This window comes from Syngnathus scovelli, chromosome 3 (assembly GCF_024217435.2).
Source record: "Syngnathus scovelli strain Florida chromosome 3, RoL_Ssco_1.2, whole genome shotgun sequence".
Taxonomy (NCBI): domain Eukaryota; kingdom Metazoa; phylum Chordata; class Actinopteri; order Syngnathiformes; family Syngnathidae; genus Syngnathus; species Syngnathus scovelli.
Genome location: NC_090849.1, coordinates 24,661,200 through 24,679,497, shown reverse-complemented (window position 1 = coordinate 24,679,497; position 18,298 = coordinate 24,661,200).

Sequence of the window (18,298 nt, the reverse complement as noted above, 5' to 3'; positions counted from 1 at the left end):
ATGGAGGAACATGTTGCATTCATGTACTCTCCACAGAACGGCAAAATCGTCTTCAAAAGCACAACATGCTCTTAACGATCGGTGCTTGGCAAGGCAACATTTGTAGATGTTCTTCTGGGTCTTAGGGGGGATGATGTCCAATTCTTTACACTTCCATGGCTCCAATTTTTGCTCTCTAATGGAGGAGAATATGTTCCGGTACTAAGTAGCGAAGAAATATGGAGCTTCTGTTCGCCCCGTAACATTTCATGGCTTTAGAGTCACATTAAAGTAAAAAATATTAATAGATGGAGGCTCTTGATTTAGAAAGCGGTATGCTATGAATAAATTACAAAATCATTTTTCCTCTGGTTTACATAATGTCATAATTATGCGAATGAAAGGGAGTATAAGAGGTTGGTTTTATTTTCGCGACCTGATTTTAATCACCAATCTGGACGTGGTTGAAAGGATTCCCAAAGTATCACGCTCAGCCCAAGTTAGTCATTGAGAAATTTGTGGAACTAATTGAAATGGATGTTCCATTTGCGCAAGTGACCCGTGCCGAGTCTTACGTAACGTCCGAGTAGCCGGCGGTGGGGGGTTAAAAGAGGACAATTGCCGTCTATCGGCGATTATCTGGGGAAACTGTCAACATTTTATAATCCCCTCCTATGTTCCCTTTATCTGAGTCACAAGCTTCTCGGTGTGAGATTACAAACATCTGGCAGGTCATCTACTCTCAAGCTGTTGTGGTAAAACTAGGTAGCGCGGGGAGGGACAATTTCCTGATGGAATATTCCACGCAATATAAGCCCGCACACTGCAATGCGATCCACCACTTAATGGCCCGCTAGCGTGCAGATGTGATTAAAAACATAATCTGAGAGGTTTGCCTGGGCCGCTACGCCGTGCTCGTATCACTTCTCAGCCACTCGCTCTACAATTATTCCCTAATGTCTAACGATGGACGCTGCAGCTTGACGGCCTTTTTGAACCCATGCGCTGCCATTGATGACTATAGACGTCAAAGATCTATTTTAACTGGGCTGGCAGTGAATGAGTGAATGAACACACACCTGATGTTTGTTAGTACGTCATGGCAGGGTTGATATGAAGATATGAAGCACCACCAAAGTGTTTTCTTTGCTAACGGCATTTATCATTTGAATGATTATTAGCTATTCAGACATCAAGTACAGCTTTGGGCAATTCATCTCACGTGAGTGTGAAATCTGACTATTTTAATTGAATTTCCCATCTAGAGCCAATTAAAAGGCACAGCTGCTTCACTGAGCACATAAGAAGTGTTTTAGATTTTCACACTACAAATTGCCAATTTCTAAATAATCGCACCTGGCAAGACATCGTGCAAATTTTTGCGTTTGCTCACGCTTACTGCAGTGCAGATGCACGCAGAACTTCCCGAGAAGGCAAAGGGAAGGAAGGGGTGGGATTAAGCAGTGAATCACCCATCCTGGCATCTATTGTACACTCATTTCTTCCCGATAATCTTGGCCAAATCTAACAGCTGGCCGAGCCCGGAAGGACGCCGCTTGTTTTGATGTTACCGCCGAGCCCAGGCGGTTTATTGGTCAGGGATTTAGTGTATCTGAATTCATTGCGGACAGCCTCTGATCCAGGAGGTTCAAGGGCTGGGGGGGGGACCAAGATTGATGGTTGAGGACACATGCTCGTATTAGACCCATTTGACACCGAGCCGTTCTGTGCGAGCAGCAAACGGACCGTAAAGTAGACTGATCATGAAACATGAACATGCTGCAGGTCACTGGGTTTCTGGACGGCGAATTCTCTATCAAGATCTTTCAGGACGACGTTCCAGGCCTCCATTTTCCATTGAATCAATTGTAATGGCAACAATATCAAGCAATTCTCTTAACTCACTTCTCAATTATCGTTGTTCGTCATTAACACCGTTCTTGTTTTTTTCGTACTTTTGGCCCAATGTTGAAATAATTGATGTACCAATGAATGTAATCTAGCAAATCCTTCTTGTGTATTTCGCATAAGAACCTACTTGTTAAATTACATTGCTATTAATTACATAACATCAATAAAATGTCATCTCTGTGAGTCATTTAATTAGCAAGGATGTAGAAACGCTCCAACGAGCACAGACTCCCTTTAAGTGGTGATTAGTGCACTCGTCTGTGTATTTGGACCAAATAGTGCTAATACGTTGGGTCCAATGTCATTAATGGTGCACTTGATCGATATCAATGACCTAGCAATTGGGCCTATGAACAAGAGGCTTACATTTCAGCTCGTATTTACACACACCAATACGTGACCAATACCACCAAATATATACTAAAAAAATAAATAAAATACTTCATGGAGACGCACCCATTGCATCACCTAAATATTCTCCATTTCATGCATAGTTCCACATAAAATCAAAGTCAAACCGTCTGTATTCTCCACTGAGAAATCACTTTTCTTTTTAAAAAGGGGAGGGGGGGGGGGAGAAAAAAGCCTCTTGGAAATCAAATTACCAGGAAATCTCAAGTGGAAGCTTCAAGGTCGTTTTCGGTGCTTAACGTCTTTTTATAATTGTATGACTGTTAAGAATGGTAAAATGTTCATTACAACATTACCTGCATAGTTAATGGAGGCCACCATGGGGGAGTTGGCGGTGTTAGAAGTGCTAGCATGAAATGAATATAGCTTCACTTCACAAATCCCCACTCAAGCCTTTATTCTCTGATTAAAGCCCGTCCCTAACAAGCTGGTGTGCAATTCTAAAACATGCTCATTCGTAATTGGTTGGGAAATGAAAATGCGTAGTGTTCAACGAAACAGCATGGGTAGCAATACTCAGTTAGCATTAGCACTGGAAAGACGCTGATGTCAGCCACAGCTGCTGCGTTGATTAGGGGCATGACTTTTTCAAAATAAGGATAGCAATATAAGAATGGCTTGGATGTCATGACTGACAGATTGAACATCTATCTACCCAGTCACGTTTTAAGGTAATAGTGGCGGCCATTTTGCTAACAGTTTCTTTCCGCGCCTTGGCAGACGTATGACAAATTTTTTTTGTGCTTAAATATTAGAAAGCACAGTTTACAAAAAGTGATCAGTTTAATTTCTTTCCTGATTCCTTTCCAGATGAATGTTTTCACTTCCTCATACTAAATGGTAAATTCACAAACCTGCATAGAAACAACAATCACTCTCATAAAATCAAAGTGGCTGTTTTTGTCGACGACAGCTTAATAAGTTACATCAGAGCCAACGTGAATTTCCCAATGACTGCTGCGAGCTATGTTTTGCGGAAGAATTTAGCTGCGAAGGAAGGTCGTCGGAGAGGCATTCACCGCACAAGCCCGTCTCGGAATAGAACGCATTAAAGAAGGATGAGCCTGCACTCAGAGATGAAACTGAACGTTGTCCTCAGTGCTGGCCTGAAAACTTGTAGATAATGAATTGAATTATTGTTAGTCTCGTGCTTTTTTAAAACTATTATTGCACAGGTGTCAAAGTCAAGGCCCGGCCGGGGGCCAGATCATCACACCACATCATTTTCGACAAATTGTGCATCGAATATGTCAATTCCAAAATTTTAAAATATTTGAACAGTTTTAATCAGTCTCTGTTTTGAAAACTAGTTATTGATTTGTTGCGTAGCCTATACTATATACACAATATGAGACGTTCATCCATTTATTTGGGTTGACACTTTGAATGGGCCTTTGATGCAAACGATGATGCGGCCCGCGACAATAATAAGTTTGATACCCCGGTATTATTGCTTCGACTGACTGTCTTCGTCATTGCAGTGGTGAGTCATCATTCAGGCCAGAAGAGACTCGGTCAAGATGGAGTCGAAGCTCTGCTCTGCTCTGCTCTGCTCTCCACCTTGAGTGTCAATGAGTGGAAAGAGCGCGCCTGTCAGGCTCATTACCGGAGCCTCAGCTGTTTGGGCCGCGGCCGGCCGGCCGGCCGTTGCCGCGCACCCGCTTGGCCTCTCGCTCGGCTCCCGCAATTCATTACACCTCGCGCCAACGTGCGGGGGAAACCGTCAGGAACGAGCACCCTCATTACCCACTAAATCCTTTGACAAGGGCTTTAAAGGCTTGAGAGATAGCACTATTGATTTCGGGTGGGTGTGTTGAAGACCTGTCGATACTCACTGCTTTTATTAGAGAGGGACTGAATAAACTCCATTTACATAGTATCAATAGTTTTACTTCAAAAAATCTAAGCATTGATATATTTCCTTCAATAGTGTCGCAAGTCTATTATTAAACACGAGAAAGGAAAACTACAGGAAATGGAAAAGCTTTCGAAATCAGGTCTTAATTATTCACAGTAAGCTAGTGCAACTTTTAATGAGATGAATTATCACCACCTTCGTTTATTGGGCTTTTATTTATTTTTTGACATTTTCACCGGCAATGTAAAAACACAGAGGCTAAAAATAGACACGTGTCCCAGTCAACCATGACGACCAAATAGCACGCGGAAGCCGTTTAGTGAATGTTTGATTTTGGAATTAATTCAGTTTCTTTTTTTTTTTCAAGCCATAACAGATACCATTTACACACACATTTACAAATATGTCGCATTAATAAACATTCCCTAGGGCTCCACGTATTTGGATAGCGTACACTGAAATGGTTGACCTTTTATTTTGTTTGTTTATTTGCATGCAATTAAAATCAATATGATAATGACTATTCTAATAAATTATTTTTGCCACTGTGAAGCAAAGCACTTGTTGCCATCATGTACTGAAAATAACATCCGACTTCATGAGCATAATTAAAAAATTGAGAGAGACAAAAGAAATTGGCGTAATTGGGAAACAACATTGGAAGGACGGAAATGAAATCAGTCAAATGTCCATAGTTGTGAATGAACAAAACAGTGAAAGATGACTTCATAAACATTGATACAATTCTGCAAAACACATTATGCTCTTTTTTCCTTGAATTTCATCGTACTCACACCCACACATTTAATAAACAATTTTTACGCTTATGGGAGTGCTGTGTTGTTGCACCTTGAGCTATGTCTTTATATCACTGCAAATGCATTTGCTTTTCAAAATGTGCCTCCCGTGGGATGGGAGGGAGGGAGGGAGGGATAGAAAGGGAGGACAACCTTTTATGGGCTTGTGATTCATGATCCACCAATATCTTCCTTCGAAACAAGGCAGCAAATCCTTTTAGAATGGAAATCTTTTTTTTTTTTGTCCCCACACTTAATTCAACTTAATTTTATGTGATGTTCTTAAAGCACGTAAAGTGCTTGATTCAACTGTCAACAAATTATGTGTGGTTGTTTTTAAAAAAATAAATAAATCTGGACACTCCTTTAGGTAGACCTCCACAATTGTACAACATTCAATTGATTTTTTTGTTGTTTGGACTGAGATAGTAGAATTATGTCCGTCTATTTGTTACTTCAACAGAGTGTATCTTCCCGTCCCTCGACTTTATGGTAGGCGTAGCAGCTTGAATAAAAAAAAAATAGTAAAATGCTTTTAAACATGTTAAGAGAGAGGCACAATGGATTGATTTTCAGTCACCACGGTGACAAAGTAGATTAAAGACGAAGGCAGATATTGGAAGCATTTTGAAATGCTAATATGAACGGTAACACAGTCGATGATAAAAAGGCAACGTTTTGTGATCACTTCAAAAATTCTGTGACCTGTAATTTCACAAAGGCCTGTGAGCTTTTGTTGTGGATGTTTTTAATTATTTTTTAACAAGGACAGTTTGGCCTTTAAAAGTTAAATACTAAGGTCATAAGAGATTCAAGCTAGTACAGATTTTTTTTTTAATGTATTTATTTATGGTAGTAAAAGAGGTCACAGCTGGCAGTTCTGTCGTCTTAACACAATCACAATACTCTACAATATTCTTCCCAACTTTTGTCAAGAGTCGACCTTGAGGGAAAGCTGCACTTCACTTGCGCGTACTATTTGAGTTATTATTATTATTTTTTTTTAAGGAAGACATTTACTGAGCACTGTTTTGGAATTGACACAAAATTGCTAAAGACATTATTGAGCAAACACATACAAAAAAAAATATCAAACAGGTTAAGAATGTCTTTGACATCCCCGCCACCACTTGACATCTGTCCAGCATGTCAAGCACTATTTTGATTAGGAGACGATCAAATCTATAGCTAAAATGGCTCATATGTCACAGATCATTAGCTGACACTGCCCAAGGGCATCAACGTGTCATCACGTGTCTTTACGTCTATCGCTCTGGATGTTCCTGTCATCACCTCTCGGGTCGGAAAAGATCCCCCTCGCTCATCTGAGGGCGGAGACGCAATTAGCGCGGCGATGCATGAGAGGTCAGCTAGCGTGTGTGTGTGTGTGTGTGTGTATGTGTAAACAACCCACATGCATTGTTAGCGTTCCACATGAGAGATGCGTGTCACCAGCAATTCCTCACACGTTTAATCTCTTCAAACATTCATGGAGAATAGCCAGAAGGAAGAAATGATTTAAATTCACCAATGTTGGCAGGGTAATACATTTTCACTCCCATGCAAATAAAGAGTGACATTTCCGCTTGTTGTTTGGCTCGTTTTCATAAATGGTGGCGTTTCAGTTGCGAGTGACCGCTGAGCCCTCAGCGTTGATTTTTTTTTTTTTTTTTTTTCCGAGCTGAACCAGCAGCAGCAGCAGCAGCCACAAGTTGCAGCACTGATGTAGCGTCAAATTGTAATCACTAATCATGCCTTTGGGATGGAGGGGGAAAGTGTCCCAGATTCCAAAGGGCCTCTGGCTGACGGATCGATGTGACATTATATTAGCACGAGCTGGAGCCGCAGTCACGTCCAATACGCTACACGGAGGGCTCAACCGCACGTCTAAAAATAATTGGGAGTTTAAACAAGAAAGTCATGAGCGCACGAAAGGATACTTGATTCAAATTAGGAAAATACAATTTGGCCTAATTTTTCCTGCTTTGACCTGATGTGGCCTTTCCTACTATTTATCTACTCCGGAGAGTAACAAGTGAATGAATTAGTAAGCTTACACGTTTGTGTCTGTGAGATGAATGATAAGCGCAAAGTGTCATTCAAGGATGCTCTGATTTGTCAAGGAGATAAAGAAAAGCTGTATCACTGTCATTGTCGTCTTTTTTTTTTGTTTTGCTCTGTCAAAATGTTGACGGAAGAAGATGCCTGGCTGCTGTTAGAAAATATGAAATGAAAATGCACATTGCCTTGAAAGTAGACAAATCAGTGTTTTTGAGGTGTGGAAGTTTAATCTAGGAAGTTATTTTACGTCACATTTGTGTGTTTAAAAAAACATTTGGGTCAACATTTTGCTTTTACATAAAAAACAGTGCAGGATTATATTAAAATGCAGTACGAGAATGCAAGAAAAAAAAATGTCAGTCAGTAAAACTCTATTGGATTAAAACACACAAGCAAATTTGGGTCATGAAAATACCCGAATAAATGTCGACAGCTCGGAGGTATGACATTGATGCTGCTATTTAAACTTTGTTTGGGTGAGGTATTTACCGCTTCTCAGCAGGCTCGTTCATGGAATTAAGCCAGCATTATCTATCAATACACGGCAGGATGCAGGAGCTTAGCAAAAACCCGAGGGGGTCAAGAGCACATTCCCCAGGGGAGGGTTTTGCTCATTATTTCAATGCAGCTTCATCTCAAGTTCAATGAAAATAACCCAGTCAAAGAGACAAACTGGGAAATCATCAGAAGACTTGTTCTATAAATTGCATGGATTTCTCACTTCAACATGAGAACCATTTTTCAAAGATTATAACTTCTTATATATCCAATCTAAATGAGTCATGCATAATATCTATCTATATATAAATCTATATGATACATCCGGTTTCAGTCTGCCAAGTGACCTCTTCAGAGCAGTCTCTGGTTGATCCTAACGTTGTCGAACCCCACTCACCCAACCCACAAGACAGCAGCTGAGGTTTCTGAGGTCTATCAAGTCGCTAATTAGACCCTCTTGACCAATCCTAATCTGCTCGCGGAACAATCAGTAACACCAGAGACACTCGTGTCCAAATAGAAATGGGCTACTGTAGATCTGCTGACACTTCAGCTCTCGCCACTTTATTTTAGGATTGCGTACGCGTCTCAGCATGGGGTCTGTCCACTTATAACAGAGTGCAGCGGTCTCCCGATCTACTCTCGTCTATGCGGATTTTCTGTTAACGCATTCACTCCCAATGACGGCTATAGACTCCAATTTGTAAATGAGCTGGCGGTGAGTTTAATGATAGTGTAACCCAAATTGTCCAGATTTAAAAAGTGGTTTAGGAAGTCTGCAAAGGTGAGCAGAATCGCCATACATCACCTGCACCTCCACTTAGACCAAATGCACCAAACTGGACTCGGACCAACCCAAACAAGATTCCCAGTGAATTGACACCCAGGCAGTCACGATGTCAGTAGCTTAACTATCTTGTTGCGTTTTTAGGTTCCCGCCTTTTGTGCGCAGCAAAACCGAGGTGGAGCACTAAAGCACACGGGCGGAGGCAGGCAAGCCGGCGTACAAACGTCCTTCCCGGCCAACATCCATAACGGCCCGCAGTGAGTGCACTTAGATTGAGACTATACATCAACACACACGGGCCGGATCGATGAAAGTGACATGCACATCTACGGCTATGGCAAGGTGGGAGAGATGGCAACACCTTTTAAATTGTGATTCATTAAGCCATTAATGATGCATTTTACAACGTGTCAACTTGGCGGTGATTGACGACTTTTCATTCGAGCGTAATACACGGACGGCGGGCGGCGTTATTTCCCGGATCCTGCGCTCACTCAAATGTCTTTTTCACAGCAGGGGGAGATTAGAAGAAAGAACAGGGACATTAGAACTAACTGCCGGTGGACATTTTTTTTCCCTTCCCTATTCTCGTCACAGCAAACTATATTCAAATGAACTGATGCCATGCACGGGCAGAATCCTCAATCGCCATCTCCCAAACCGAAAGTTGAGTTCGATCCTGCGCCCTTGTGACCGTCCGTGTCCTTGATGAAGACACTGAATCGGCTGTTGCTCCCGATGCTGTGTCATCAAGTGAATGAGGAGACAGTACCTTAAGCCTTAAGGAACCTTGAAAGGGAAAATGTAATATAATACGGTTGGCGAATTAAAGGGGAGAGTTTTCGGAAAGTCTTTGCGACTCCATAAAGGCGATGAATCATTTCAGAGCGTAGCGTAAAGCTGAGCGACAGCGATCGCCGCGGTCCAGGATGAAAAGCCCGATGGACCGTCTGAAGCAAGCGGTTGACATTTGATCCCGAGCACGGATAGGGCACAACCTCACGAGAAGAGCGAGCCTCCCAAAAGCCGAACCGTATCGAGCCGTGAACGGCGCTCGCTATTTAATTGGAAACAAGAGAGAGAAAGAATTGATTGTAGATTTGCTGAAGGGGAGCGGGATGAACAGCGTGCAAATGCCAAGGATCCTCATAAGCTACCCGGACGTGAGTTGTGTTCATCTGACAGGGTGGAAATGGCACGTCAGCCAGAGGCTTGTGATTACAGCACTAGCGGCAACACAAGTCCTTCGTTACACAAATTGCCAGTAGTTATCTAACGTACGGATCAATACTGCAACACGGCCTCTTTCTGCAGGAAATAGCCCTGCTTTTTAATCACGCGCTACGGGCTTGATCTGTGGACTCTCATAAATCCTGGAACATCCTTCCGGTCACACTAATGGGTGTAATTTCTACACAGTGAATCGGCCGAAAGGATTTCATCAATTATTTATTCATGGAATAAATAAAAAATACAGTAGAATCACTTAGGCGGGACAAAATACGTTGGGGGAAAGCGGTCGACCTCTGAGTGGAATTTTGGTTTTCCCGTATGAAATGATCGAAATGGGCGTGGTCCTCGTGGTTCGTGGCGAAAAATGACAAATATCTCAATATTGCCGTCTGAACTTCCCTGGTGGTCTCTTCCGTGATGTCATGCGTGGCGACGTTTCGACGTGTGATTTTATGCCGCGCCAACTTCATGATAAATGTGTCAGTCTTCCGGTTGCTGCCCATCATGCATATTACATATGTGCATGATGTTGCTTTTATGTTTTCATCAATAGATGGATGTGAAGAAAGTACAACATATGCAGCACACATCGAGACACAATGCTCAATATTTTAGATATTCCATTAGAAAGCCCTATCGTCAAGGTTCCTTGTAAATCATTTTAACCCCAGGCAAGAATACGAAAAATAAACTACAAAAAAAATAATAACACAGTGGATACAGAGCTATCTATGACCCGGTTTACCAACCATTCGGTTCATAAGCAACTTCTTAAAAGCAAAATTACCTCAGGTTAGACAATATATAGACGCTCACTTGGTCCTTTTTTTTGCTCCTCTTATTTATTTATTTGTTACATTATTTATTCATTATTTATTCAGCACGCTGTTGTTATAGTTGTTTACTTGTTTGTCTGTTGTGGGCCATGTCTTGTCACCGTGGGATAGGGGGGAACGAAATTTCGGTTTCTTTGTGTGTCTTTGGCATGTGGAGAAATTGACAATAAAGCTGACTTTGACTTTGACTTTGATTTTGGGTGGAAAGTTGGCAAGTTTGAATCCAAAGCGGCCATTGAGGCAAGCAGTAAGCACTGTGAATATAAACACAACCGTATCATCATCATAAATTGTATTTTCAACTATTTTTATTTTGAGAATCTATTTTTATTTCAATTCTATTTATTTTTATAGGAAACATGGAACCAAAATACATTCAACTCAAGATTCTACATCAATTATTTTTGTTGATGCACCGAATCAAAATGAAAATATAACATTGTTTTGAGGAAAACATTTCCTCAAATGTTATCACAGAACGATACGAGTTCCTAACCATTGTGATCCTTACATATGATTACTTAATAGTCTTTAGTTAAGTATGACACATCTACATGTTGCCTTTGGAGCTGGCCATGAGGTTAAAAGAGCCAGATCATTTCAGGGAGCCAAAAAGCTTGTGATTGAAAAAGAAATAGCGAGGTCAGACTGATTTAAGAGTTCATCAAAAAAAAAAAGAATTAAAAAAGTGTGTTGATTAAATTCAACTGAATCACCGTCAAATTCTTCCCCTAAATTCTGTAAATGGTCTCAACAAAAATGAGCCAACATCTCACCATGCGTCGGTTTATGAATATGTAATCGCGCGTCTTTGTGCACATGCTGGCAAACAACCTGTTCAAAATTGTTTGGAATGCATAAATCATTTTGTAAATCCTTTGGGGAGACGGAATCACGGATTGGTCTTTTATTTCGTTGTTTTTATTCTTACATTTTTTAGATATGCAAGCACATTTTTTTTTTTTTTTTTTTGGGAAACTTTCCAACTTTGACTTTGAAAACAGAGACTGAGCTTGTATGTTTGCACTCCCAGCTGACTTGAAGACAAGCAATAAAGTCTTTAAAGAATTTAATTTCAAAATGTAAGTCGCTCACGTTATATGTTTAAAGAATCTAATGGGACGTTCTGGACATGTTTTTCTTTGTTTTCTTTTTTCTATTTGGCTCCTTCCTGCCTGGCCTTTTGATGGCACTTGATTGATTACCCGAGTCTTGCCATTTGCCCAAATGGAAGACGAGCAAAAAAGAGCTGCAGTCAGGGGTATCAGTTGCCTTTCAGAGCTTGACCTTCAAGGCTGTGTGGGACCAGACAGCTCTGCCTCGGGCGGGTTGCCACGGTACTTGAACCTGAGTGGAATAACACCTTGATAGGAATGAGAGCTCGTTGAACATCTGTCCGTGTTGAAGAGCTCGGGGAAATGAGAATTTAGTGTCTCGAAAAAAAACAGCTACTCATTTACTTTGGAGGGCGTGCGTTTACTCGGATATTCAGAATCGCAAACCAATTGACGAAAACTTGTCGACGGAACGAGGGAATCGTAGATCATTGTACTGAGCCAGACCGGCATGCCTCACTAGAGCTCAATTCAAGCGGCTTCAAAGTATCAATTCACCGTTGCAGATGTCAGCGTGGGTGGCGGTAACGTATCCCAACATTTGTTTGCCGTCTGCCAAAAACAACAGCAGAAGTCCATTTAAAAAAAAATAGATGTAGTATATGGAAAAATATACAAATATAATATAAATATCATAGAATAAATAGAAAATATAATATAATATAATATAATATATCAGCAGATGTACGCACGCACGGGGCTGCGTGAATTGAAATGACAACAACGCTGTTTTGACAATGCAAAGAAGACAGCTCCAAAGCCTGTCAGCCTGGAGGCTTATACAACACTGAGACAATCAATAGTGTGCACCATCTTTCTCCGCCTCACCTGATATTTTTATTCCTCGTGTGTGCTTCATGCTGAGACTTTGGGGGCAAACATACAATGTAATTGGTTCTCTCGGGACAAGGGGGACATCGTGCTTGGCAGTAAGTGACTCACGCCTTTCTCAAAGGTCCACAGTGCATGGGGGCTGGGAATACTTCCCACAATGCATCAGTGCGTTCAGCAGTGTGATGTAACTGACCTTTTTCACCATGCTCCAGTGGAAGATGTGCAATGGTCATTTTCTTTGGGGGGGGGGGGGGGGGCTTTGCTGCAGCAACTCAGCACAGAAATATTCATTCAAGTAGGAAAAGTTTGACCCGTGTTTTTTTAGGAATTTCATAGCGGTCGTTTAAGGTCGATTCATCGTTTCACACGCATATCCAGTATGCATCCCGTCTATTTGAAGTACTTGAAAAGCATTCGGCTATTTTAATAATTTGACGAATTTATCGCCCCTAATGCGTTCGGTGGTTGGAATTGCCACGTTGAGGTCATTTTTTTTCAACTTGGTCCAAAGTTTCTCTCAGAGGAAATTCAAGCTTTGAGGCGAGCTCGATATTCCAGTAACTAAATACCAGATTAGCCACATTTATAAGACGGGATCTCTTGTCTTTATAGAAAGGAAAGTAGACCTTTAATTGATTTTTTTTTAGCAATTAAACTTCAAAGACCGTGCATGTTGGTAATTGAACCATCAATTGCAACTCAGCCTAGCAGTAACGGCTCTTTCAGTGCCAATAATGACTTCTTTTTTAAAAATAGGGAGGCGCTCAATGCAACAATGTACCTGTACAAGCTGTCAAGTCAGTCCTACGTCACGTTGTAATGACAACAAATGATCACTGTGACAGTAAAACAATAATTAAACTGGCAGTCATGCCTCCAGCCAGCCAGCCAGCCAGCCAGCCAGCCAGCCAGCCAGGCCATGTTTCCAAGTCGACGGCATTTGAAATGTGCACCAAAGGGATCATTGGATTCAGTCAAGCTGGACCGTGGCATAACAAATACTTGCCTCCAACCCCAAAATTTGTCAGAGCAGATGGACACAACATTTAACTAATCACCACACATTTCTAGAGGTTCCAGAATTTCCTAGACAGATTGAGTGTCGCACTTACAATACCACCAAAAACAGGCTTTACAATGTGTGCAGACTAGAACATATATACGTCTATACGTATATATACACACACATATATTTACACTTATGTATGTATGTATACATGTCAATAATATCTATATATTTATGTATGTAAATATGTGTGTGCAGTAATTGTTTTCAAAGTTATCATATTTATTATTCATTTTTTTATTAGCATTTTGTGTGATGGCAGCGCAACACACACACACACACACACACACACACACACACACACACACACACACACACACACACACACACACACACACACACACACACACACACACACACACACACACTCAGAAAAGACAAAAACAATTCTCATGAGATTTGCTGAGATGTAAGATATGCGGAGGCTCATGTGACGCCGTGCATGGCAGCGGTTCCAACTCTGGGTTGTTTTGAAAGTTTGGAGAAATATTTTTTCCAAATGTATTTGTTGAATTCTTTATGAGTTTAGATGCATTCAACTTGGGAGGTTCCACTGTCAAAATCCAGTTACGTGTGCAGTCGAGGTTGCAGAGGGGAGTAGAGGATAGTACATCATTTGAAACTTTTCAAGCATAGACCAAGTATGAATTGATGGTCCTGCTTTGACTGTCTGCCAGTCGCCACAACGACACAAGCCGTCGGATCGCCTCCATTTTCCTCCCTGACAGGCGCTGGTGTGCCTTAATTGGAGATATCACCTCCAGGGAAGAACCTCAGAGTCATCACATGGAATATGGAAAACAAGACTTGACTCTGGCTCGGATCATTTTGTCCTTGCTAAAATTTGGGGAGTCCCCAAAGGCAAAAATTGCAGACATAATGAAGGAAGCCTTGCTCTGTTCAAGTCCTGCAGACTATCTTCATAAAAGTAAGCAAACCAGAAACAACTTTAAGTCAACTCGTATTTTTAGCATTTCGTCTTTTCATCCACCAATTTACAGAAGACTTGGAACTCGTCATCGCTGGACTTTGCGGAACGACAAAATGTCAGAACGACAACACGTCCGAGCGGGTCCGAAAGTACAAAAATAAAATGCTAGTGAAAGTTAGCGCTACTAGCTTCAACTATGGCGGCCACCGCTAGCCTCGTGACGTGCCTTTTTTGTAGGCAAAATGTTCAGTCCAACATTTTACAACAACAATAAAAAGAACTTTTTTCGTCATAGTGGTTAAAAAAGTGCAAATCTTATCAAATCCCCAAAATTGTGTCACTTTACCACACAAATGTAACACTTGTCATACGCTCGTGCGATCCTAAAAGTTTGTATAAACATTTGAGCAAATATGAGATGCACCATTTGAGACAGACCAAATTGTTGAAAAGAACTCCGTAAAAATCGCACTGCCAAATGAAACCATACCATCCCCAATTTCACACTTTACAAATCTCTACAGCGCATGATTTCCCAATGCTGAATATAGAACCCCCCCCCCCCCCCCCCCAGAAAAATCAAGACTGAATGTCCCTCTCACTCCACCAAAAGTCACTTCATGTCTCGCAGTGTTGGTTTTGAATTGGATTTTTGCCTTTAACACCTCCTACTGTATATAAAAGTACAAGGGGTGGGAGACAACCATTGGGTGTCTTCTTGAAGATGATTGATAATGATACAGTGTGTTGGCTGATGCTGTCAGCTGTCTGTCTTGCCGAGAATTTTATTTTTTTATTCTTGCTTCAGGTGTTGATTTGCTGTAGTCTATTAAAACAGAGACGCTGTCAAACAACAGCTGCACACAAGCCATCGGAGTGCGTCATTGACGTCACGCTTCCATCTCATTTTGCGGCTATGGATTTAAAGTCGGCAGCCTCCAGGTGGCCGGGCCAGCGATGCACATTATGGCATTTGGATTTTGATCTGATTGATTATTGGGCTAATGTTTGCGATGCTGCCGGAATGGCGTAGACATGAGGTGCGAGCAGCTTGGCTCATTCACTTCAATTGGAGTTGAAACGATGCGCGTGTCACAGAGGGGGCGGATTGAGCACTCAGTATGCATTCCGGGGTTCCGCGCTACCTTCGGAATACCGCAAAGGCCGACCGGCACTGAAAACGCTCATTAAATAGAAATGAAGATGGAGCCATGGGTCTATCTGTGCTACGCTTTTAATCCATCCTCTGAGCAGGTCTCAATCCCTCCGGGAGCTTTTTAGGAAGGCCGCCGCCGTCGCCGTCCGGTGGTTCTTGCTTATTTGGCCATTTTTCCTTGCTTGTTGTGCTTGTGCCACAGATCACAAGCCCGTGCAGTTAAATGTTTCCCTTTTTTGTCTGATTTAATAGTGGCACTTATTGTTATGCCCTACTTCGAGGTGCAATGACCTGCAGATTTGAAGGTTGTAAAGCATCAGCGAGTTTTTGTGATTCTCAAAAATGGAAACGCTCGTAGAATTTTTTTTTTTTTTTTTTATGTTCTTACATACCTGAATTTTTACAAGGTGCGCAGAAGTTTGTCTCAAGACACAAATCAGAATTTATATGCAACTTTAAAAAGGGATTTTTTTTTTTCTTCCAACATTTACTAACATTTTCGCAATCATCTAAGCAGCAGAATATGCAACGTAGGTCATCTGACCTCTACGTCTCGTAAGATGCCACATCTGCGACGAGCGACGCTTAATCGGATAGAGAGCAAATTTAAATGAGAAAAATGACCGCAACCTTGGAAGCCAAAGTCATTTTCTGAAGCGTCTGTAGTGTATTGATCAGTGTTTGCGAGAGCGCCCGCGCATCCATTATAACGCAAGTCATCATTCTCCACATTACGCGGGGAGAACGCTCAATTGGGTTGGATGGGGGAGCACAGAAATGAAAACCCCGCCCCCCCAAGAATGGAGTGCCTCGAACTTAAATCTAGATAAATATAGTCATCTTTGTGAGCTTTTCTTTTCTCTTTTCGGGCATCTGGCTAGTGTTCCTTACATTGCAACGTTAATGGTGCTCATTTATCTGAATTACCCAAGGCATGCACTGTGATACATGTGCGCCGAGCTTTGCAAATACAGCACTATTGCATCATCATGCAACATTAAACAACAATGAAAAGAAAAACAAACCACATAGACAAATGTGAACATTCCCTTTTATCACTTAATAGTACGCGAGTATTCCAATTGTCAACAGACTTTGCCTTTCACTACGGCAAAAAGTCTCCATTGGTCTGGTCCATTCGTGTGACTCATCTATAAAGCCAAGCTCCGGTTTCAGTGTCGGTCGGGCAGGATGAGTGAATCGCCGACTGCTGTTTGACTATTTTTCACAAGACGTTAACCTTGCGCCGAGGGCAAAACCATTAAGTCCGTCGATATCGTTTTCTCCACACTGGGACCTGTTGTGATGTCTCCGCTCATTTGGTCATCGATGCTTCCTCGGATAGGAAACCCAAGAAGGGCGCTTGTGTTATTGTCTCAAAACATCCCCGTAGCACGTATTTTTGGGCAACGAAACAAACTATTGCTGTGAAACGAACGACGTGTGTGTCGTCCATGTTACAAAGTAGGTGTGTTTTTTCCCAATCGCTTCATTTCTCTCTCCTGCACGTTCAAGTGAAGAACCGGTGTGTCGATGGGCTCCAGGGAACATCTGGTGGAAACACCTTGAAGCCCCACGCTGTTATCTGCCATGCTACAGTAGTAGCTGTGATTGAGCACCTGTCCGGAGGCCTCTGTTCATTTCCGAGCGATCACTTTCACCTTCCCTCGTTGTGGACCAGAAGGTAATGATGCACTTGGGTAGCTGCCAAGCTATTTTCTCTTGTCTTCCATATCTGAGGCTGTCTCGCTCTCTCGCGCTTGGATTTTCTTCATCCAAACAAGCGTTGTTGAGATAAAGACTGCTGCCGCCGAGTTGGCCTTGCGATCTGCCTCCTGGTGAGAGGTCACAGAGACTCACTCCATGTCTTTTGTTTGCTAGTCAGACCCATCACGGGAAAAGAAGTAGCCTGGCCTTGACCTCCATCACAATCCTGTTTTGTTGCCGCTTTCACTTGTTTCCCTGTTGCTCTTCGTGGAGACCAACGGTAGGCGGGGTCAACACCTGCAGCTGATGATCATCAACCCACCAAAAAAAAAGGCACTCGAATATTTGCGAGTTTTAAACCCAAAGCGTCCTTGCATTCCCTCATTTCTACAACTTTGTTTTTGTAAATATGCATGCAAATGGTTCTGGATTACATATTGGAATGCCAACTGCGGACACTAGCATACGCCGTGCGACGTTTGGTATTGTCGTTTTTGTTTTCCAGCCTTGTGCATATTACAGCGTCTTGAATGACTATCACAACAAGCGTGATGCCCGAGCAAAAGAAAACAAAACAAAACAAAATCCTATCGCCGATTAGCATTGACTGCGTGTTGTAATGCTCCGTTGGGACGCGCAACCATCGTCCTTTCTCAACAACAGCTCAGGAAAAAAAAGATCCATGGGCTTCAAAAGAGGTGAGGGGAGCTTGATGATTCCAGCACGAGAAGAAGAGGAAGAAGAAGAGCCTCTGTCTCAGGAGTGGAAATCCTCAGCAAGTATGTGGAAGGCATTTGAAGACTCGTGTGTGGAAACTTGCAATTTGCAGCCTACGGGCTTCTTTTCTGTTAGCTTGACAACTCCCTCATTGCTGTTTTAATTATTCTAGCTCCTGTGAATCTTAAGGAGTTTTCCCAAGGTTGTTGCATTGATAGAAGGACAGTTTACGAGGTTTTGTAAGGGTGGCAAAGACCTCTATTGATTTTGAATGATGTCTAAATTGATAGTTATGATCACCGAGGTCAGACTGGTAGTTGTGGTAGGATGTGTTCGGTGTTGTGCTGTAGGTGCGATGGACACGATGTTAAAGGTAGAAACGTGTTTTGAATTCTATTCAA